Below are 25,819 nucleotides of genomic sequence, written 5' to 3'. Positions count from 1 at the left end.
CTGGCCCCGAATTACACGTAAGCTCCAATAGACCTATGGCACAATAGATAGCAAGGGAATAGGGGGGCAGACAATCCACAGAACCAACACCAGAGGGGGGACTAGACATACCCTAACCCATTATACTAAGTTCATCACAATACAGCCGGGAACACGCCTCGCCATCATCCACAACAGTCAGATGGTCAAGAATGGAAAGCAGCAACTAAGCCTACCCATAGGAATGCTAGTTAATCAAACAAGGTCTGCTAAACCAGGACATACAACCCACTAACCCAACTTCAAATCTCTGCATACCTAATCCACACGAAAATCCACACAACATCTATCACCCAGCAAACAGCACACACTTCACCACACTGCAAACACAGCAAACAAACAATACATAAACAGCATCAACAGCACAAAGATCTAGCACCAGTCCAATACTCGCACCAAAGCTCAACACAACGTGGAAACCGAACTGAAGCCGTCAACAGCACACCACTTCTCTCTGACTCTCCTACTCCCTCTTCACCCGACTAACCTAACCCGCCCACCTTCTTGTTTTACAGATCTGCCTGAGCGCCTGGGGACTAACTCCATTGGTGACGGTGCACGATATAAATACATTTAACATTTAACAAGTGAAACAGGACAAAGAGGGAGAAGGGTCAGAAGCAAGATGGAGCACAGGGAGGATGAGAGACAGCGAAATTAGGAGATAAGAAGAATTGATGGTTCATCTAGGCGTGTTGTCAAAGATGGGGAGAGAGTTTGCTTGATAGGGGACAGCAAGTCCACACAGAGCTTTAACACAATCCAGCCTGTTTGAAGTACTTTGAAATGCTCTTCCAAATTGCTAAAGAGCAGATATTTGCATGCCTTGTCCTTAATATTTGGACTCCATGCCCTACTAAGAGCAATCTTACTCTCTACAGTCTATGAGTAGTCCTTTAAATGAGCTGGATCTCAGTTACAGAACTTCTGTAAATGAGTACGAGCACATCTGGCAGTCAGATCACAGTACCTGTAGAAGAGAGCGATATATATCTGCTCCCATTCCACAGTGAGCTCAGGATAAGGAGCTCCCCTGACACACCATCCATACAATGCACACAGTGAAAGGAGACTCAGGGCTCCATCCTGATAGCTCCTCATTCCTCATTTGTGATGCTGAACTTCCCTCTCCAGTTGTTTTCGACTCCCCCCCACAGTCCTACCCATCCTCTCATGGTCATCTTTCTAATCATATTTACATCGGTTTTCTGACCTTCATAACCACTGCTGTGTGGATCCTGGGCCTCATTACAAGATTGCAAACTTGCAAAAAGGTCCGGCACCCGCGAATGGGCAATTACTGGGGTATTCCGGACCCGGTAATTACCCTGTTGCGAGTGCAGGCACCGGCAGATCCCCATTTGAGGGCTCAATTGGAATGGGGATACCTGTAGCACCGGCACGTTTCATTACCGTGCCGGTGCTACAGGCTTGCTGTGCTCGCGGGTGTCTTTCATTCCGCCAGGTCAGACCTGGCAGAATGAAAGGCACCCGCGAGCACAACTCAGAGATTGCCGGTCCGGATACAACTCGAAATGAGGCACAATGTCTCTCTTTCTCACTCTTTCCACATTGCCAGTCCCAGCTCCGCAAACAGGGGAAAACCTGTACTCAGGGGCTCGATGTGAAAATCTGACCGCAAAAAATCCCACGCCCGAAAAAGCTGCTTTTAAAAATGCCCTTTTTAACAAATTTAAATGCGGGGGAGACTAAAACATAAATAAATAGAGCTTTTGTATCACACTTCATGCAGGAGACCAGCCTCTAAGCGCGGGATCAAGAAAAAAAAAAACGACTTTTCAAAGTACTTGCATTTAAGTGAATCAGCGCAAATCATGCTATATAACTGAGTGGAATTGACCTCTTTAAGAAAATAAAACGCTATCTATTGCCGGCAACGGCTTGCTGTCACGAGTCGGCAGTGTCAGGAAACACCTTTTCAATTTAGGCGCCCATTGATTTCCCTTCATGGTCACAGCCACGGGCCTAATGCCGTCTCATTAATTCTGGATTATGAATGCTGTCAGCCGGCGACGCAGGCTGCCGAGGCCTTCTTTTCAATAAACTTTATTCGCTCTAGAAAAACAGAGGGCCAGTGACATCCTGGCGACACTCTCCCTCTTACAGCCTCCAATCTCCCTCCCCCACCGTCGGGAAGTGATCATAAAAACACAGAGCGCGATTTTACAGGAGATCACTAAACGAAACAAGGGAGGAAAAGGGGACAGGGAAGTAGTCAATTTGAAAGAAATTAAAACGGCCGCTGTATGTTGAGTCTGCGTGTTGAGGTTAATACCACTGCCTGTCCGCCTGACAGATGCAAGATTGATCACCAGGGCGCTAGCAGTCTGATAACTTGATCAGTCAAATTAAACTCTGACTGTGGGCCCATCTGATGCCTGGCATCGCAAATTTAATTTGGAAGCGCAGGTTTTTATTTCGATGCCCCCCCCCCTTTTCTTTGCAAATGCAAGGTTTGCCAGTAGTGAGGATGGGAGACATAAGGCCTTGGCTGTCAAGCCTCCAGCCTTCAGCCTGTGGGGAATTGGCCATCATGTAATTCCACCCCACACACATACAAAGGGCTTAGCAGACACTAAGTAAGACATATTAATGTACTAAAGACTTAATGAAGTTGGGGGGGAATGGTTACTTTATTAGTTTACGCCAGATTAATGCGGACGCTCATTACCAAGATGGAGATGGATTGCCCCCTTCAACCTGCTCCGCTCCCCTTTTTAAGATGGCTGGTGCCCTGGTGATAAGCGATGGTCGACTTCATTACCAGCCGGTCGCCCGGCCAATCTACGCGCCAATGAATAGGCATCAGGGCCGCAAATGTGGCAGTGATGAAATTTGCAAGGGAAACCTGACATTATCAAAGCTCGCGAGGTTAATATCTGTTGAAACCGGAGTACGGGGAGAGCAGACGGGTCGATTCATAGATCAAGGAATATCTCCACTATTAAGAGGACGGAGACCACGAAATTAAGTGTTCGTTTTTTAAAACAACTCTGTTTTGGGATGTACTCTATGAAATGATGTGTCAATAAGCACCACCTGGAGAAAAAAAAAAGGGCATAGGCGGCATTGCTGGCAGCAGGGGCAGTCGTGCCGTAGGGCACCTTTACATAGAGGGAAGGGTTTCTGGTTGAGCCAAAGTCCAAGTGATGAAGGGGTGTTGCAGTGGGATGTAGACCTGAGATGAAGACAAGGTACAGACATAAATAACATGTACATTTAGGGGCCATCCCTATTTTGATGCTTGGGTTGTCCATCCCATGCGAGTTAATCTATGTGTCAAATGAACTTTAAATATTAATTATGGATCTGGAATTTACACGTTTAGGTAGCTGGGTTCTGGGAAATCCATCAGTCATTATTTGTTGACATGCTGTAGCATCGCTTTGTTAATTGATTGAGAGTGTTTCAGAAAATTATACAATGGCCATTGGATCCAATGATTATGTAATGTCACTTACTTTGATATTGATATTTTATTTGTATCACACTCATACACATGTGTTTCAGAGCGCCACCAGGCAAGGGAGGGGATCAAGGAAGAACAAAACAACAATCTTACTAGGCCTAGTGACATTAAGAACACGCAAGTACTGTGATGTAAATGGAGGGGTCAAAGGTCAAGTGATGTTCATTCTGCAACCCCTACAGTTTTAGAAAAACGACACCACTGCATTCTGCATACGCGAGATGGAAGTTCTCACCATTGGTGTCTGTGAGATATCACAGAACTATGGACGCTCTCATGGTTAGGTTATGAGGCGCAATGCGGTGTTATGCAAAACCAGACTAGAGAAAGCGAGGGAGACAGACAAAGAGGGGTGAGAGTCTTCCGAGCGAGCGCCCAGAGTGGCATGATCATTTCTGAACAATGCATGTAATCCCAGGGCGGCAGTGCTGACTGCTTCATTTCAATCAATCACTCTGGCACAAAAGGAGCAAGGGACATCACGCAGTGGGTGCTACGCGCTGCTGCACCAGTAAGCGTTGCTTGTAGAATCCCTGCTTGTGCCACCTCTACCGACAGGTCTGGTAGGCCTAGGATGTGGAGGCAGGACCAACCTGTGTCCATTCCACTGACTGTGGGAGGAGTAACATGTTTTTGCACTGGGTACCTGACTACCCTTTGAATTCGGACCCAGATTCCTGCACACCCAGCTGAATATCTGCACTGCCTCCTGGCAACCCCTGCACTTGGGTCTGTATCAGCAACCCTACGCTCCCTTTACCTGCACTTATTTGACACCTGTTGTCTGCGCTTAATTCTTGCACTTGCCACCTGCTGGCTGCACTAACTGTGTTTTGTTTTGATTCTGTGTTCTGCACTTTCTACTCCTTACCTACCCCTTGCACCTCCCCCGTCCCTCTCCTCTGCACATGTGCATTCTCAATGTCACTGGGCCTAGTACGATCGTTGTTTTGTCCTCCCTTGTACTCCTCCCTTGCCTCGTCATGCCCTGAAACACTTGCGTATGGGCGCGATATAAATAAAATATCATATCACATCAAAAGCATTGGCATTACTGTAAAGACAGCGTTTGCGGCCTACATTATAATAATTACATTATAATAATTATAGCTTATTTCTTTTATATAGTCATTTTTCTCACTATTCCTCAAGCTGATTAAGGCCTGGAGCACCCGGGCATGGTCACTATATGTCACAGACAAAGATCAAGTGCTCTGAAACCACTACGGTGGTGATTTGATGCAGTATAAGAGCAGAGAACATAACATAGCGTAACGTGCATGCTACCACAGTTTTTGCCATTTTGTAATACTGTGAACACTAGACATTGCCATAACCCATTTCAATGGGACTCAGTTTATCAGCCCAGGGTTCACACTTGGGACTTACGAGGTGAGGCTAAAATTCAGTAGCAAGTGACTAGTTCACAGAAATATTTGGCCAGCGAACACGCCCAAACAAATTGTGGTTCGAAGAGTAGAGTTCTGTGGTAAGACTTTCATACACAGGTGGCAATTTAAATGGATATTTTCCAGTTTGGTCGGTAAGCAGTTGAGGAATCTCTGCAAATAGTTGTACTTTACTTGTGGAATGACTCAGAACAGGGCATTGTGCATTCTCAATGTAGGCTCTGTCTTTACGTTCCATGCTGAGCTAGCCCTACGCTCAAGACCCGAATTGTGTGTGAAGCGAAGTGATCAGTTTGTCTGGACTAACTTTACTGCTAGAACCCCAAATCACCTGAATTAGGGCAGATTCGACCCGCTCATACTTCTGGCAAAAATGTAAAGAAATCCAACCAGGTTCACCCACATGAACTACAAAGGGACACCCCTGGGTGGGGTGTGTTTTAGGCATAGGTAGCTTTCTGAGAGTTAGGACTTTGTTGCTGGAGCCAGGCGTAGGACATTTTGTGAAGGGTTAATTAACGGGAGTAGAGTTCGTTTTGTTCAGTAGGAAGAGAGGTGGGGACAAGTAGTGAGTGACTGATAACTCAGTCACTGAGTTAGATTAAAGGTAGATTTTGTTTACACAGCTTTGGGTGAGACATTCAGTGATGCAAAGTGGTGGGCTACATACTTCTGGTTGGTTTACAGAGAGGAAAGTGCTGAGAGTGAGAGTAGTTTTCGTGAGGGTGGGACACACAGGCATTTCAATCACCTTTGATTTTGTGTGTCACATATAAAGGCTGAAGAAAGTATGGGTCTTTGTTGGAGGCTGGAGGAGATACCAGGCATTCTGCTTCTAATTGACTACAAGTGACTATAAAGAACACACATATGGCACAAAAAAAGGATCTGTGTCCAGCTTGTGCCTCGTACCTTGAAATAGCAGGAGGAGCACAGAATCCCTGAGCACAGATTGTGTAAAACTCACACTTGCATGATATTTGTTGGAGGAGTTAGCAGAGGTTAAAGGAGCTGAGAGATACCAGTTACCAGTCTGTGTCCACCTTGTGAAGTGAGCGAACCTGACGCATGCAATTGGATGTCAATTGGGAGTAGGAGCAGTAGGAGCATCCCTGAAGGAAGAGAATCCCTGGAGGCACCTTACGTGGGACTCATACTCTCATGATTTTGTGGGAGGAAGTAGCAGAGATTTCAGGGAATAGGGCGGTACTGGTCAGTGTAAGTCTCTGAGTGGACAAATATGTGCCATCAGATAGCACTTGGGAGGAAGAGCAGTAGGTGGAAAGAGTCCCGGAGAGTAGCTAATGTGAGACTCACAAGCATTTGGTTTTTTGGGGTTTAAGAGTGGCAGAGATCTAGAGACCAGTCACCAGGCTGTGTCCTTCTCATGCATTGAGTTGACCAGACACATACCACCAGGTGCCATTTCAGGGAAGAGCAGGAGGAACAGAGTATGCATGAAGGCAGTTTGGTTGAGTCTTCTGCTCGTGAGATTATTGTGGCAGTGAGTTGCAGGGATTTAAGGGGTGAAGTGGGATAAACCAGCCACCAGTAAGTGCCCGTCTTGTGAAGTGAGTGAGCCAGACACATGTTATTGGTTGGCACTTGGGAAGAGAAGCAGGTAGAGCAAATAATTACAGAGATAACTTTAGCGAGACTCACACTCGCGGCTTTTGGAGGAGGGAGTAGCAGAGATTCAGGGGGTGAGGCAGGAGAAACCAGTAACCAGTCAGCATTTGTCTCCTGAAGTGAATGGACAGGAAATGTGCCATCGGGTGACAACTGAGAGAAGCAGCAGAAAGAGCCGAGAATTCCTGAGAGCAGCTTAATTGAGATTCAGCTCACATCAGTGGTCAAAGAGGGAGGGAGCAGTTTGGAGCGGTGCTCCTCTACTTTTCCTATTTTAAGTTTTACCATTCCTATACTTTTATTTTAAAAAGAAACTGTTCTGGAATTATTTAGCTTTAAAATAAAAGTGTAGAAAGAAAATGAAGCTTGCACTTAAGTGCAGTTCACTGAGCAATCCCTTAAACAGCATCCTTATTTGTTTGGGGGTGTGCATTGCCCGTGGGAGGGGGCGTGGCGATGGGGTTTGTGAGGAACGGGGGCAGGACAGCAGGGAACATAATTCCACTACTTCTTTTCATACACTTCAACCAGTAGCTCACAGGACTTTCGTAGAAGGGATTAGCCAAGAATCGAATACGGTAGACGGGAGATATCCGTCAGCAGTCAGTGTCAATATCATAAAATGAGTGGACAAGACACGTGCCATTGGGGTACAGTTAGTTGGGAGGAGGAACAGGGGGAGTAGAGGATCCCAAATGAAGCTTGTGCAAGACTAATGCTTGTTTGATTCACTGGGAGGGAGTAGCATAGATTCAAGGAGTACGGGGGGAGATGTCAGTCAATGAGTAAACAACATTGGTGAACCTGTCAGCACACAAACAAGCCAGAGGCAAGGGGAGACATGCTGCTCCTAATTTGATCACATCTGCGGCAGCAATTGGTATGGTATCAAGGATGCCAGAATTGCACCTGGTAAATTTAAGATATTAACCAACTCACATTCCACGGCCCGTCACACGTTGCTCTAGAATGCATGCACAAGCCAAGTAAATGCACATGTGCAGCAGGAGATTGGGCATTTTATGTCCCTGGGCCTCATTATGTTAATGTTAATGTTAAATTATATTTATACCACACACTATCACCGCCGTATACTCACCCACTATTTCTAGCTCATCGCATGCACCCAATTTACCTTATCCCACTCTGCTCCCCCCACTCATCCACCATTCTTCATTCAATGCAGGAGACAGAATGTAGTTCTCTAATTATTACTTTGACTTCTTAAAGTTCCACTGGCTCTACCCTATGACCTTTAAATAATCACAGAAATCAGGGTGAGAAATCACACACACACATTTCTTGTTGTACTCCTACACAAAACAAGCAATATTTTCAAGTTTCAAACAGGGTCAATAAGATTTTTGACCTTGAGTTTTTTAATTTACATATATTTCTCAAATGTGAAAAGATAGCACCCAAAGACACTTTACTATTTACAATTTAGTATGCAATACAAGTAGGTACAATCTAGTCAATTGGACTGGCATTAGGTGAACAAACAACATGTTTTGCTTTTGTTGATCGACCTGTTTAACTTTACAAATACAATGTGAACACAGAATAGAACACATTTCGGTGAACATGAAACATATATCAGTGTATAGAGTGGACACTGAATTTGTGGAGAAGTCGTCAACACTATTGTGTTTGGGCCCAAGGTGGAGCTACTTGGTGGAGTTTATATGTGGTGGGCCTTCAGCAGGACGTTTGGTAGGTGGTGTGGCCGTGTCCGGGGGTCTCTATCATAGGCTATCCTTTGCTACGGTATAGTCACAATTCAACCCTCTCTTGAGTGGAAAGGGGGAAAAGGTGTATGGATCACCAGTAAATTGATGATCATAATCAGATCCTGCCTGCCTCCGAGGACTAGAGTCTTTGATACCCTGTGTTTAGTTGTGGTCCTAGCAGGATGATGATTTCCTGTATAGAGGTTCAAATCCCGGAGGATATATTTCAAGATTGAAAAAGCTGCTGTGCCGCGTTGCTGCGATCAGCTACTCTGACTGAATAGAACGCAATGAATGCGAGGAGCGGACCTACCCTATGACCCACAATGTAAATAAGGAAAGGCAGGTGGCCCTCATGAAGGTCTTGATAGAGATGTTGGAAGAATTTAAGAATGTTCCGTTCTTTGTAAGGTCTGAAATGACCTGTGAAAGATTAAACAGGATGGCAGTTAGCAGGAAACAGCTGATTGAGGTATATGTCTTGGGATTCAGCTCCAAGAAGGACAAAGGACTGGACTCCTGTTTTATTCTGAGGTTACAATTGATACGGCCTTCTTTAAATGAGGACATAATAATACAGGGGATGTTGGTGTATATGAGGGAGAATTTCCCAGAAGACACCTTAAAATGATGCATTGTGCAGCACTCCTCTGCAACTGCCTTTAGAGTGGAATAGGGACTCACCTATTGAGGTGATCTGGGTCAAACTGAAGTGGTAACTCACGTGTACACCATAGCCCAGCAACAAGACAGAACTCATGGAGGGCATCTCAATGTTTTAGTGGCAGGCCATCAACTAAGATAACAGTGACAGGATGATGAAAACCACATTAAGATGATGAAAACCACATTAAGATGTTGGTGCTCATGGTCGTGTAGAGCGATGGGAGTACAATCATTATGTGAACACATTATCTGTCCCCCTCTGAATACTAGAAACCATTATGTTATGTTACACAGCCACTCCGTTATCATTCTAAGCCAGTCACTCAATATAAACAGTGACATTAAGTACATACTACCGCTGTTGTCAAAATGTTTTATTGCAGGAGCAACAATATAATTGCTTCAGAGTACAGTAAAGTGTAGAGTCAAAACAAAGCATATCCTCACAATGTGACTGGCAGAGGTTAAGTTGAAGGAACAGAAACAGTCAGCAGGGAAAGAAGGTTGAATCCTCCCACTAATGACAGTGGGCATGGGGAAGAGAGGTGAGTGGAGGACAGGGCTTAAGTTGGACAACTTCCAATGGTGTCAGGATTCAAGGTGAGGATAGTCGGTGGAGAACAGAAGTGAAGGCTGATGGCTGCCTCTGGTGTTGGGGGCTAAAGAGAGGAGGTTGGGGACATGGTGGGAATGTTGACAGCTGCCACTAGTGTCAGGAGCTGAGGGGAGAGGCAGATAGGTTACAGGGAGGGAAGTGTGATAGCTGCCACTGCTATGGGGCAGCAGGGAAAGGGAGTTGGTAGAGGGAAGGCCAAGGCTTGCCACACACAGTTTCTGCCATTGCATCCAAAAAAATGTGTACATTTTATTTTTATAATGCTTTGTGTGGTCACACTCAAACCATGCCTGCACAAAGGTGAGGATGATAGTCCTCAAAGAACAGGAAGGTCTTCTTTGTTGCCCATTGCACCCCCGACAATGCTATTTAAAAGTGAACACATGTTTGAACAGTATGCATACTATCTATCCTGGGCAGTGCTTATAGATATTAATAATCACTCTGTGGAAATGATTTTTATTGTGTTTTCTGGCAACCAGGACCAGCACTCTGCTTGCTGTCAGCCATGGGACAGAACATGAGGCACAGGGCATCAGACTGGAAAGGCGTTATGAGTCAGGGATTCTAAAGAAGAAAGTGAGGCCTGTATTGGTGTGGGTGAGAAGAAGGTGGGGTGCAAGTGTGAGTGTTGGTGAGGAGAGGTGCATTTGTGGGAGAGCTGAGGCTATTTTGAAAACTGTAAAACCACACACGATAAAATACATGCAGAGAATGCAGAGATTTTTGGGATTATATAATTATGTCAAAGCATGGATCTTTGATTACAGTTCATACAGAAAGCCTCTATTGCAGGCTTTAAAGAAAGCACAGGTAACACAGGAATCAATTGTGTAGACTGAGAAAATGGAACAAGCATTTGAAGAACTGAAAAAAGCAATCTGCACAGATCCAGTTTTAGGGATTCCTAATTATGCTGAGGAATTCTTTTTATTCTCACACACAGATGGCACTGTTATGACAGCAGTCCCCATGCAGAGAACCACTTTGGAGTACAAGCCCCTTGCATATTACATTGGGATTTTAGACCCAGTGATGAGAGGCCACTTTCTGTACGAACAGTCTCTGACTGCTGCCGCATTCGCTATAGAAAAAGCTGCATGCATAGTGATGGGATGCTCCATGACATTATTTATAGAGCACACACTATTTGCTATTTTAGAGAAACCTAAGGGCACGTTGACTTCTCAAAGGGCTTCTGCCTACAAGGTAGTCATATAAATACAGCGATCAAAATAGTTTGATGCAGAGTAGTGAATCCTGCCATGTTTGTAGCCGAACCACTGGCAGAGGACGAGCATTGCCATGATTGTTCGAATTATGAAGAGTTGTGGTCATTAAATGCGCAGCTCATGCTAAAAGGGCAGACTTTATTTCACGTGGAAACGAAGCAGCAGACGATGAAGCGAAAATCGCTGCATTTTCAGAGAACATAATGTCTTTGGAACACTTGATGTGAAAGAGAAAATTGTTGTGTTGATGAATGTGGGTGAAAAATATAGTGATGTGTCAAAAATTTAGTTTATGGAGGTTCAGGGGGAAGCACCTCAAGACGAGAATGATTTGTGGACATGAAGAGGGTATTCTTCAAACCCCTCTAAAGCATTGTGGCGATAAGACAGCACTGGTAAACCGGTGATGCCTGTAGCCTTACTGAGGGTGGCACTGGAACAGCTAGACTACCCTGCGCACACAACTAGGGAGAACCTTGCTGCAACAATTGCTGATGATTGCTTTGTACCAAATCTATTAGAGCATGTTGCATTTTATATGACAAATTGTTTAGTTTGTGAACAATTCATGGCTGGGCATACACTGCGTACAGTTAGGGGAGTTATTCCGAGACCCATTGGCCCTTTTCAGCATTTGAATATCAACTATGTCGATATGATTCAAGTATGTAATAGATATAGATATAGGATTGTTGTGGCATGTCCCTTCTCAAGGTGGATTGAGGCAAGTCCCTGTACACATCCAGATTCCACCCCTGCAGCTAAATGTTTGGGGCAGGAAGTATTTCCTAGATGGGGAGTATGTGAGGTAATAAGGTCAGACAATGGCCTGCATTTTGTGAACCAGATATTTCAGTAGGTCAGCTTTTTACTTGATATAGAGCACAAGTTTTCCTCGGCTCATCATCCACAAGGAATGGGATCTGTGAGAGGCTCAATGGCTTGCTTAAGGAAATGATAGCCAAGTTGAAGCTTACTCTGAAGAAAAGGGTGTTGCATTGCCTACCACTGGCATTATATGCTCTGAGGAACCAACCAGGTTCTGACCACCATCACGTGATCACCATCATCGCCTCACGAAATTGTTACTGGGAGGTGAATGAGAACACCCCTAATGCCTCCATCCAGAGTTGTTTGGAATGGAAATGCATGATTTGAACTGTATGACTTCCAGTATTTCTGTCATTTCAGGACAGCTGCAGTGACAAGGATGTAGGGCAGTACAGAACACAGAAGAGATGCACAAGAAAAACGTGGAACGAACCCCATTTTAACAGCCCATTCATTGTGGAAGACGTCATGCTGCCTGCTGTCAAAGTGCAGGGCAGGTGTGCTTGGATATTCATTGGTGATGTTAAAATCTTTGCTGGAGAAACCTCTGTGCTTTCCGCACCCCACTGAGAAGCAAGTACAAGCATCGGGAAGAACCGCAGCATGTACAGATGAGATCTATGATGAGGAAGAAGGACACAGAAGCTGACAAGTAGAAAGATAAAGAATTGTTGGACTGTGGCTTGGTCCGGGACACTCCTTTTAACTATTTCTGAAAAGTTTAAGGAAAGCTAATTCGAACACTCTTTGCAAATCAGTTGCAGGGTTAAGGGAATATCTGTATTCTTAAAGCCACAGTAGCTTATTGATTTTGGACTGAGGCATGCTTAAGCCTTGATAAGAAGAGAAATATGCCAGACTCTGATGTGGCTTTGATAATTGGAAGAGAGTGCAGTATCCTGATTCGTTCCATGCTGAGTTCTTGTTCGGATTTGCCCATGGTGTTATCCAATAACAACATTTCAAGGATTATATATCCAGCAATTGTTGGGAGACCATCTAACATTTGTGCTTTCTTGCATGATCCTAAAAATGGCCCGATTGTAAGGAGACTACTTGCAGCTATTATCGAGCAAGTGTTGCAGCTAGCTGAGTTCAGTGGGGACATCACAAATGCCCCTGTCACCTGATTCTGCACACAGACTTGTCAATGTGGTGTTATTACGCCTGATTGAAGAATACCCACATCTTGTTGGCAGATGCACAGACATGCTCACATTCTGAAGGGATCCCAGTAACACTGAAATCCGACTGTAATCTTGGAGGGAATAATTATTCAAGTGAGCCTATACTCTGAGAGAACCCACAGGATAGTGGTATGAAACTTTCCTTCGAGGGACAGATCGAGAAGGTTGTTGGTAAAGACATTTTGTTTCATGCTGAAAGAAGCTTGTAATGTTATCTGGCTTAAAGCAGATTCGAGGAGTGGACTGGGATCTGGTGTATGTCGTTGAACTGGTCTAGACATACTGAGAGCAGCTTTCTTCTTGCTGGAGACATTTATATTTCACATGGTTAAAAACTGGTTCCAGAGAAACAGAGAACTAGAGTTTGTTCTTATTATTCAGCAAGTGGACAGTATATTGAGGACAGAAATGCCGAGGTAAGACAGCAGCTTCCAGAAGGAGTGTATAATACTGATGTATTAAAGATTATTCTTTCCTTCCTTAGGCAATAAAAATGGGTAGCACTAGTAGCAACTTCATGATCCCGGATGTAGAAAGACATTCACGTTGTCCACAAAATAAGTGTTGTACATCAACATACCTTTGCAAAATATGTATGGTTGCATTCTGTTTATAATCATACTGCTCTCACTCACAGTCCACACATCCTACTACTTTGATATACATGGAGCTAAGGCTCCAGTGAATCTTCCTGAGCAAAAGGAAGTGGCAATTGTGGCAACTACTAGACACCCCAGTCCCTATTTAGTTATGCCTGTTCCAAAGAAAAATGACCAATTACCTGAGTCTGAGATAAGCGCCAGTAGCAATCATTCACATGCAGGCCTGGCAAGATGGGCAAGTTGAGAGGTTGCCAGACAATGTGCCTATACAGATAATGCATGGAAAAGCACCTGATCCCGTGGTGAATAACCCAAAGGTAATCCCTAGAAGACAGACACATATGGAGATTTTGTGAGACATTTTTATGCCTAAATGGTATGGTGAGAGGATGAAACACTCTGAACTTTCTCCTACCCAGGGAATACATGTAGTTGTACCCCGTCCACTGACAGATGTGCCTATGATTTATCCAGAAAGAAGGAATTATGCTGGTACAGTTCATGACATGATTATGGAAGGTCACATGAGGAGAATGAGAACTAAAAGATCCACTCAAGAAGATGATTTTGAGCTAAATGATTACCTGGACAGTACAGCACATTTGGGAAATAGCATTTTCTACCAGCATATGAAAGAAGTAGGAAGAAGAACTACAAATGATGAATGCTTTGTGTGTGCACTCCTGCCATGCAGTATGGGAAAATCTAAAATCTTCATAGCTATCGAAATAAACGTCCAGACAGCTCATTCTCTTTCACACATAGCACTTTGCAAAACCAGAGGTCAGTAATGGGTTGAGCTCCCTACCTCAAATGGGCTACAGATCCATATGAAGATGAGTATGTGCAAGATACCAAGACAAGAAACAGAGTCCACACCAAGGATCATGTAATCAGATGTGAGAAGCCTGGAGTAAAAGGAGCTGGAATCATATGGGAAGTAAACAAGTACTTGGAGGTTGCAGGAAAATCTGCAGAGGACACATGAAGATGGAAGAATAGAGGCTACATCTGGGAAGAAGGAATGGTTGTCTGCAGAGCCTGGGTGATCATTGGATGCTATAAAGCAGTCATTGACATTGTGCAGATTGGCTGCAAGCCATTATGGCCAAGTCTTGCTAAACTACTAACTTGGGTCGAAAACAGAGGAGGTCCTCTTCAGATAGTGCCATTGGAAAGTTCAAAGCTGTGCTTCAGAAATAATGGCACAAGAAAAGTTGGAGAAAATAAGAATTGTGGTCAAATCTTTGATGTGCCATGAATGGTACACGTTACAGCAGTGATCATGGATCATTATTGGGCTTCTGCAGCCAGAGCCCATATCAGATTGCCTGCAGATTGGGGAGTAATATGCACACTGGTGAATGTCCATGTTCCAGCTTTAGTGATTCCAAAGGGTGATTTGCGCATTGACAATTTCCCAAAAGCAGATGCTCACCTGAGGAAGAATAGATCTGTGGAGCTGATAGAGAGGATGAAGAGTGGGAACTATTTCTCAGCTAAATCAATAGAAGCTTTCGATGCCATACCACATGAGCACAGACTGTTCAGCCAGACTTCTTCTGTGTTCTCGTTGATCTTTATGTCAGCTGTCCAGGTTACAGCAAACACTAAGTGGCTACAAATCACCAGATGGGAATGGCTGCAGACAATTAACACTACAATAAAACGATTCAATGCAATCAGTGAAGAGATGAGAGCCACAGATTGATGACTCTTCAGAACAGATATGCTCTGGACATGATTACAGTAATGGATAGAGGTGTTTGTGTAAGAAATCGGAGAATCATGTTGCACATTTATACCTTCTCATGATGACGAGAATGGAACCTTTTCAGAAGCCATAGACATGCTGACGTAACTCCATGGCCAGATGATTGAGGAAGTAGAAGACATTGCTGATGATAGCTGGTTTGGATCAGTCTTCTCTTAGGTTCCACAATGGATGGCAGACATTTCCAAGTTCCTTGGAGCCCTGATAGTGATGATATTACTTGGATTTTGTGTGATCAAGATAATAATGTCACAATGCAAGAAGACAGCAAAGAAAGCTATAGGGATGAAGATTATGATTGATGTTGAATCAGGATGTAAGCCCAAAGACCTGACAGATGAAGAGATTAGTGACTTTGTGAAGGCCAGTATCCATGCACCTGAGGGGACAAAGTTCCTGTATCCGAAGAATCATAAGAAATATGTGGGAAGGTGGATCTACTGCAGTCCTAGTAGACAGGGCTAACTTAAGACATGGAATAAAGATGAGCATGTGAAAACAGCAGGATGCCTCAAGGGAGTCATAAAGATATGGGTCCCAAAGAAGTTGTTTTTCAGGCCAAGCTGCCTGGATGTGAAGGATGATGTGGGAGGGGTCAATGAATCGCCCAGAGGAGGGAGTGTAGAGAAGGAGCCAAGTACTCCCACCTCAATCGACCCGCCCCTTTTACCTGTATGTTGGAAACCAGAGTATGTGACGTATACAGAACAGCTTAATCGACCAAGAGCAGAATATGGACTCAGTCCAGTACCAGTGAAAGGGCCAGTAGCCAAGAGAATCTGGTAGCCAAGGTACCTATTGAGAAAACCTTATCTGCATACAAAAAAATATGATAGCCATCTGAATGAAATCCCTGAAGAAGCAGAACAAATAAACGGCAAGAATGAATGGTAGTACCACTAGCCATTGCCAAGTATATGTTACATGGAGCTGAAGATGAAGTACATATAAAAAAGAAGTGACCATAGAATGGGGATATTCTATATGGCATCAAGAAAGCAATAAGGATAAGTGACATCTTGGGCTCAAGGTGAAGAAACGTATGCCACAGAAACAGATGAAGATATGAAATCACTTTACACGTGCACAGATGCAGAAGAATGCAAGCAGCAAAGTAATTGTGAAGCTAGCTTTACGCGTATAGTAAATAGATTGCGCCAAGCACCAACGTATACATACATAGGAATGAGAGAATTATGAATATGTCCCCTAAACGTATTAGAGCAGAATGGACATTAGCAAGAAGGCCTCAGTTCAGTGTGTCACAGTCAAAAAGCAGAAATTGAATTACAAGCAGAATATCAGTGAAAGACAAGGCTGAGTGAGCCAAGAAGCCAAGGTCTTATCAAAATGGAGTAAACTGACTTTGGATATAAAATTGTGTGAAAGAACAAACCTCCTGTTCAAAAGGAATGAACATAACAAAGAAGATGTCGGAGGACTATTAGAACAGAATATTAAATACACGAAAAGGCTTGATTGTATGATCTCTAGTCACATGGAAGCATGAAGTTGGATGAACAAGATGGTCACACCTATGCATGAAGGCAGACTGTGCCTCTCACTCCCTAATTTTCTCAGATCTAATAACACTCTCAAGGACGATGTTCAAAGGCCTAATTGACAGTAGACCACTGAGGTGATGATGGATTAATATGCTAACTGGTGGGAAGCTAAAGTTAAGGCAACCTCGCCAGCATCGGGATGGCCGATCTGCAGGCCGCTAACGTAGGTGAAAAAGTACTGAAGATGGATAGCGTGCCAACCAATTTTAGAGGACATGCGTTTTCAGGGATCCTATAGTGTGTAAACCAATGGGATGTTGTGTATTTAGTGAAGTTCATAGAAGTCATTTTTAGAGTAGGGCTTAAATGCCCCACCTGATGTTAAGTAACCAATCACATAGTTACACTTTTTAGACTAGTATGGTTCACTCTGAACCAATAGCCCATGGACTATTGGACATTTTTGTAGTTTATCACGTAGGATGACGTTCATATACACGTGATTTAGAAGTCATTGGTGATGCATTTTGCTTATTAAAATGAAGTTTTTTCTTAAGGTACTTTGGTTTGATGATCAAGCTTTTGCTTTGATGTTTGTTATGCTCCCTGTTTTAGATAATTGATATTAAAACAGTCTTCCTTTTGTCAACTTCCTGAGTCAGCTCTATTATTGATGTATGAGTAAGGTCTGCATCCCCATCCATCTCGAGGGTAATTGCTGCTCATGAAAAGGGTGGACTATCCAGCTCCCTCTGCAGCTGGATACAATTAGTGGTTATCTGTGCACCACGGGTGCCTCGGATTAATTCTTGGCAGATGGAAAAGGGATTTGTCTTGGATCTAAGCTAAACAGAGCCGCAGCTCCACATCAAGTCCGTCATTCTGTTCATTGTATACTAGGCCTTAAAATCCAACATAGCGGCACTTCTGCCATGTTGACACGCTGACCTCGCTCATACCACAGTACCTTTCTGACTCCATCTTTCACCTACTTCTGCTCTCTGTGTGCACTTCACTAAGAACATAGCTTTGTGTAATACGTCTAAACACAGACCCTACAACAGTGTCTGATCTATAACCTCTGCAACCACAATATGTATACATTTGCTGCTCCTTCTGTGTTGCTATATGTGGGTATCTATTACGTGTCAAAACTAACTACAAGTGATACGTGCACCCTCTGCTGCGCAAAACTCAACCTGCTCACACTTTGATATGTGCGAATAGGTTTTCCGCAGCCTGAACCATTTTGCCTGGCTGGTCATCATCTTTGGGTAAGATATATAGAGAACCAGGAGGCACACCTGTTTATGAAATTTTTATCTCATCAAACTAAGTTAGATAAATGGGATTAAAGATAAATTTGAGGTGCAGGGGGAGAAAAGCTCAACCTTGGCATCTAGGTTGGACAAAAATAGACAAAAGTGTGGTTGTTCCCAAAACACTTTGGGAACTCCCGTCCCCTGCACACTATCGAATATCTGAAAAAATCAGAACAATAACTCAAGAGAGTTTCTGGATTTCGTTCACATATAATCTTTTAGGTAGAATTTTTGGAAAAACGAGAATTATGACAGAAACACGTTTCATGATACATAAATAATTTTCCTTAAACAAGTAAGCAAATATGCAAATATTTTCTGGAGACCAGAGATTTTCGTAAAATTATCCTTTTCTTTATTGTACAAAGCATATGGTGGTGCCCAACGCGTTTCGAGTACAACTCTTCTTCAGGGGCAATGGCACAATTGTTTCATTTTTCTACAAAGTGAAGAGATGATATAAGTCAAATTATATTAGCCCATACATATAGTTTATCTCTGTTTTTATCTCAGTTTAACTCAAAAATAGCGTCAACAAGTCATCCCTTGAACATAAAGTAACACATTTAAACAGGTGATCGTAATTTAAGAAAAATATTCATTAATACAAAAAAACACACTTGGAAACCATATAGTAGTGTGCTTGTTTTACACAAAGATAAAGAAGACCAAATGTTGTTTATATTCAGCTCGGTAAATCTGCTTATGATCCCATCCTCCATTCTTGAGCAAGAGTTTACGTAGTTATATTTGTACATGGAACTTTTTTTAACAACAAAAGCGTTTTTTTAAAAAAATGAAAACAAGGTTATCTAATTGGCACTTTCTAAATGAAAGTAGGTGGATTGAAGACTTACGTATCTTAAGAAAAAATGATCGGTAAAAGTAAGGTGATTGCAAAGTGCATCTAGTGGTTGTCATCCAACACGGAAGGTTTGCGGCAGAAAGGTTCAAAGTCTGTCGACTACTATTTTTTAACTGAGAAGAGAGAGACAAAGATAAATATTTCAAATAGACTGCATCTAATCTAGAGAAAACCTGATGGCTACAAGTACTTACATGAAATATTTTGGAGGGAGGCGCTACAAGGATTGTCGCATCTGCCGGATTGGAGATGCGTCCACCCTGTGCAGCGTCTCTTTATATACTGACTGTGATGCTCTTTGTTAGCAAAGTGACATGCGCGGTGAGTAGCCTAAGTGCGCATGTGTAGATAAAGCTTGTCATGTCTACTGACGTATTTAGGAAAAGGAAGAGTTGCGCATGTGTAGGACAGATCTCATCATGTTTACTGACGTATCCAAGATCAAGTGGTTGCGTGGTGTACGTCAACCGTGTGACGTATCATCCGCGTCTTTCAAGTAAAAGAAACCAAAATGGTGAACCTTAGGGAGGCGAGTCAAAGAGTGCTCAGCAAAGACTAGATGTGAAATTTAGTATACCTGATCTTAAAAAGGTGTAATCTCGGGAATTGAAGTATTTACTAAAGAAGGTATGGTATTCTATACAACGGCCGCATGGGAGGTGGAATGTCGAAACAAGATGGTTCGGGTACATGTAAACATAAGGAAACATATGTATTGGATACGTAAGGATATGTATCAACAAAAACATAAACATAAACATAAATTCAACCATTAAACGATTCCAAATTACTGTATAAATTAATTAGTCTGAGCAACCTCTGCAGACGGTTTGTTATCAAATTTCATTTATATCTGCTCCTCATGGATGCACATTCTATTTCTGGAAACTGTAGCATGGTATCCGAGTCTTTTTTAGAAAAATATTGGCATAACATTTTTTATATAGAAATAGAACGGGAATCTAACAACGATGTATCAACAAATGCTACATTATAAGTAAGGGCCTAGGTAGTATTCTTCGTTCATCCCTAACGGGGTAAGTGAATCAAGGCAGTGTATCCAATATAATTCTCTTTGTGACAAGATTTTTTGTAGATCACCACCTCTTGGAAGCGGCTGCACAATTTCGAGAATCACAACTCTCATTTGGGCCACAGTATGTTTGTGGTCTCTAAAATGTCTGTATACTGGGGATTTTGTGTTTTTGGTACGGATGTTAGATTTGTGCTCCGTCCAACGTTCTTTCGCTTTTCTGGCTGTTTTACCCACATAGTACAGTCCACAAGGACAGCGTAGAGCATAAATGACATTTTTTGAGTCACAGGTGGCATATTGTTTTAATAGTATTTTTTTACCTGTGTTGGCATGTCTAATGTGATCTCCCTTTATTACATTCGAACAATGCTGACAATTCAGACACGGGAAAGTGCCGTTTTTTGGTTTGTTAAGAAATGACTGATTGGACTTTTTCCTTCTTTCGGCTTTAATTAATTTGTCTCGAAAGTTTCTGCCTCTTTTGTAGGCAAGCATCGGTGGTTCTGGGAACAGTTGATTAAGCTGTGGGTCTGATTTAATGATATCCCAGTTTTTGTAAATTATCCTTTTTATCTGAAAGCTCTGGCTAGAGTATTTCAGTGAGTGTATCAAGTTAGATTTGGTTTCCTTGGGTTTAATGGTCAGCAATTCCGTTCTAGTCTGTGCTTCTGTTCTGAGTATAGCTTTGTTTAGGAGGACAGTTGGAAAATGTCGATCTTCAAAACGGGATTTCATAATCAAGTATTCTTCTTGGAGTTTATCCGCCTCTGAGGTAATTCTTTTCAGGCGAAGGAGTTGACTATACGGTAGATTTTCTTTTAGATGTTTTGGATGAAAACTGTGAAAATGAAGAGTGCTATTGACATCTGTAGGTTTTCTGTAAATTTGTGTCTTAAGTGCTGAGTTTGAGATTTCAATAGTAACATCCAAAAAGTTGATGGAAGGCTTTCCAATTTCAATTGTTAGTTGAATTCTGTCATTGCATTGGTTCAAGAACTCCCAGAAGTGCAGTAGTTCAGATTCCGTTCCTTTGAAAATGCCAAAGATGTCATCAATGTATCTGTACCACTTTTTGATTTTTCCTTTCCACGTTGGATTTTCCAAGACATAGGTGTGTTCAAAGAAGTACATAAAGATGTTAGCATAGGAGGGTGCCACTGGGGAACCCATCGATGTACCCGAAGTTTGTAAAAAGTATTGTCCGTTGAACCTGAAGTAATTATTGAACAAGATGATATTGATTAATTCAATGGCAAAGGTTTTCTGTATTTGGATTTCATGATGTTTCAGGAGGAACCATTCTAGTGCATCAATGCCTTGGTTGTGTGGAATTGAGGTATATAAACTAGTCACATCCATTGTGAATAGGATGAGATCAGTTTCCGTCATATCAATATCTTTAATGTTCTGTAAAAAGTGGCTAGTATCTTTGATATAGGTGTTGGTTTCCTGTATTAGCGGTTGTAATGCTGTGTCAAGATAAATAGCAAGAGGTTGGAAAATACTTTCTGTTCCTGCCACAATGGGTCTTAATGGTGGGTTAGTTCTATGTTTATGGATTTTCGGAAGGCCATAGAACACTGGAGTGACCGGGTGTTTGTTGATAAGGAAGTTGCTAGTATTCTCTGAAATCCAGTTCAGTACTTCCGCTTTTTCTACTGTATTTTTGATGATTTCCTTGATATTAGTAATAGGGTCATGATCCAGTTTAAGATAAGTGTTTTGGTCAGATAAGAGTTTGAGGCATCCTTCATTGTAAAACAAGGTATCCATAATGACTAGGGCTCCTCCTTTATCCGCTTTTTTGATTGTGATCTGATTATCTTCTGCTAAATTCTTAATGATATTCAATTGATGTTTTTTGATATTTTGTCTACTCGAGGGTTTGAACTTCAATTTTTTCAGAGCCATAGTTGTTTTAGTTTTGAATAAGTTGACCAAAGGATGGTTAACCTGAGGATGGAAATTACTCTTATTCTTCATTTCTAAAAATGGACATTTTTCTTTTTCTCTAGTGTCCGGATTCAGATTGTCAAAGAAAATTTTGAGCTCCATTTTTCGAATCAACTTAAAAAGATTAACCTCTTCTTCAAATAAGGTTGAATTATTAGTAGGTATAAAGGATACACCTAGATTAAGGGTGTCCATTTCTGATTTTGATAACACCTTGGAGGAAATGTTTACAATTATTGGTTCCTTCAGTGTTTGGTCTTCTGACGGCCTTTTCTTTTTCCCTCGTCTTGTTTTTCTCCTCCTCCTAAAAAAGATTCTGGTACGGGAGTAGTGTCTCTGGGTTGTAGAGGAACTCTGCTTTGTGGTTGTATAACTGGAGTAGTCGTAGGTGGTACGATGTTACTGGTGGAAGGCCTCTCTTCCAGTTCTCCACTGGTTACTTCACTGCTATCTGTATTATTAACAGGGCTTGGTCTTGGTTGTCTTGGGGAAAAATTGGTTGATCTATTACTGTAGAATTCTTGCCAGGTGTAGACAATATCTCGGGCATAGTCAAGGGTGTCACGTCTGAACTTTCTGATCTTTCTCTGTTCTATTTCTTTTTTATAGTTATCCAATTTGTTGTTAGTATCTTCCAGGATTGCCTGAAGTTCTGCTGCAGTTTTAAGCTTAGATAATTGTGAGGAGACTTCATCAATTTCCTGATTGATTTGTGTAAGTGATTTTGACAGTTCTTCGATTGTCAATAGTATAAGATCCAGGGAGCACTTGTTCAATATTTGTTCCCAACGTTTTACAAATTCGTTATTGTCTTTACAAAGAGTAGGACGTAAATATATCCGCAATCCTCTAGGAATTCTTTTTGCTTTGAAATATTGTGCTAGGGTCGTAGCATGGAGTTTTTGGGAGATTTCTCTACGTATAAGCCTCTCTAGTCTTTGGATCAAATTCTGAGGATTGTCAATACTAGATGTTTCTTTGCTAGTATCCTTGATTAGGCCAAGTATTCTGGTTGCTTCTTCATCTGAAAAGGCTAATGTGGTTGCAGATTTGTCAGTAAGTGTATTAATTTTAGAAAAAGACATAACTTAGTGGGTCTGGGTGCGCAGGTTCAAAGAGATGCCAACCCCTCCTTCAAACGAGGAGGGGAAACAACCAATAAGAAAGATATATAGAGAACCAGGAGGCACACCTGTTTATGAAATTTTTATCTCATCAAACTAAGTTAGATAAATGGGATTAAAGATAAATTTGAGGTGCAGGGGGAGAAAAGCTCAACCTTGGCATCTAGGTTGGACAAAAATAGACAAAAGTGTGGTTGTATCCAAAACACTTTGGGAACTCCCGTCCCCTGCACACTATCGAATATCTGAAAAAATCAGAACAATAACTCAAGAGAGTTTCTGGATTTCGTTCACATATAATCTTTTAGGTAGAATTTTTGGAAAAACGAGAATTATGACAGAAACACGTTTCATGATACATAAATAATTTTCCTTAAACAAGTAAGCAAATATGCAAATATTTTCTGGAGACCAGAGATTTTCGTAAAATTATCCTTTTCTTTATTGTACAAAGCATATGGTGGTGCCCAACGCGTTTCGAGTACAACTCTTCTTCAGGGGCAATGGCACAATTGTTTCATTTTTCTACAAAGTGAAGAGATGATATAAGTCAAATTATATTAGCCCATACATATAGTTTATATCTGTTTTTATCTCAGTTTAACTCAAAAATAGCGTCAACAAGTCATCCGTTGAACATAAAGTAACACATTTAAACAGGTGATCGTAATTTAAGAAAAATATTCATTAATACAAAAAAACACACTTGGAAACCATATAGTAGTGTGCTTGTTTTACACAAAGATAAAGAAGACCAAATGTTGTTTATATTCAGCTCGGTAAATCTGCTTATGATCCCATCCTCCATTCTTGAGCAAGAGTTTACGTAGTTATATTTGTACATGGAACTTTTTTTAACAACAAAAGCGTTTTTTTAAAAAAATGAAAACAAGGTTATCTAATTGGCACTTTCTAAATGAAAGTAGGTGGATTGAAGACTTACGTATCTTAAGAAAAAATGATCGGTAAAAGTAAGGTGATTGCAAAGTGCATCTAGTGGTTGTCATCCAACACGGAAGGTTTGCGGCAGAAAGGTTCAAAGTCTGTCGACTACTATTTTTTAACTGAGAAGAGAGAGACAAAGATAAATATTTCAAATAGACTGCATCTAATCTAGAGAAAACCTGATGGCTACAAGTACTTACATGAAATATTTTGGAGGGAGGCGCTACAAGGATTGTCGCATCTGCCGGATTGGAGATGCGTCCACCCTGTGCAGCGTCTCTTTATATACTGACTGTGATGCTCTTTGTTAGCAAAGTGACATGCGCGGTGAGTAGCCTAAGTGCGCATGTGTAGATAAAGCTTGTCATGTCTACTGACGTATTTAGGAAAAGGAAGAGTTGCGCATGTGTAGGACAGATCTCATCATGTTTACTGACGTATCCAAGATCAAGTGGTTGCGTGGTGTACGTCAACCGTGTGACGTATCATCCGCGTCTTTCAAGTAAAAGAAACCAAAATGGTGAACCTTAGGGAGGCGAGTCAAAGAGTGCTCAGCAAAGACTAGATGTGAAATTTAGTATACCTGATCTTAAAAAGGTGTAATCTCGGGAATTGAAGTATTTACTAAAGAAGGTATGGTATTCTATACAACGGCCGCATGGGAGGTGGAATGTCGAAACAAGATGGTTCGGGTACATGTAAACATAAGGAAACATATGTATTGGATACGTAAGGATATGTATCAACAAAAACATAAACATAAACATAAATTCAACCATTAAACGATTCCAAATTACTGTATAAATTAATTAGTCTGAGCAACCTCTGCAGACGGTTTGTTATCAAATTTCATTTATATCTGCTCCTCATGGATGCACATTCTATTTCTGGAAACTGTAGCATGGTATCCGAGTCTTTTTTAGAAAAATATTGGCATAACATTTTTTATATAGAAATAGAACGGGAATCTAACAACGATGTATCAACAAATGCTACATTATAAGTAAGGGCCTAGGTAGTATTCTTCGTTCATCCCTAACGGGGTAAGTGAATCAAGGCAGTGTATCCAATATAATTCTCTTTGTGACAAGATTTTTTGTAGATCACCACCTCTTGGAAGCGGCTGCACAATTTCGAGAATCACAACTCTCATTTGGGCCACAGTATGTTTGTGGTCTCTAAAATGTCTGTATACTGGGGATTTTGTGTTTTTGGTACGGATGTTAGATTTGTGCTCCGTCCAACGTTCTTTCGCTTTTCTGGCTGTTTTACCCACATAGTACAGTCCACAAGGACAGCGTAGAGCATAAATGACATTTTTTGAGTCACAGGTGGCATATTGTTTTAATAGTATTTTTTTACCTGTGTTGGCATGTCTAATGTGATCTCCCTTTATTACATTCGAACAATGCTGACAATTCAGACACGGGAAAGTGCCGTTTTTTGGTTTGTTAAGAAATGACTGATTGGACTTTTTCCTTCTTTCGGCTTTAATTAATTTGTCTCGAAAGTTTCTGCCTCTTTTGTAGGCAAGCATCGGTGGTTCTGGGAACAGTTGATTAAGCTGTGGGTCTGATTTAATGATATCCCAGTTTTTGTAAATTATCCTTTTTATCTGAAAGCTCTGGCTAGAGTATTTCAGTGAGTGTATCAAGTTAGATTTGGTTTCCTTGGGTTTAATGGTCAGCAATTCCGTTCTAGTCTGTGCTTCTGTTCTGAGTATAGCTTTGTTTAGGAGGACAGTTGGAAAATGTCGATCTTCAAAACGGGATTTCATAATCAAGTATTCTTCTTGGAGTTTATCCGCCTCTGAGGTAATTCTTTTCAGGCGAAGGAGTTGACTATACGGTAGATTTTCTTTTAG

This window comes from Ambystoma mexicanum, chromosome 8, assembly GCF_040938575.1.
Source record: "Ambystoma mexicanum isolate Mex_15411 chromosome 8, UKY_AmexF1_1, whole genome shotgun sequence".
Taxonomy (NCBI): Eukaryota; Metazoa; Chordata; class Amphibia; order Caudata; family Ambystomatidae; genus Ambystoma; species Ambystoma mexicanum.
This window is presented reverse-complemented; position numbering follows the sequence as displayed.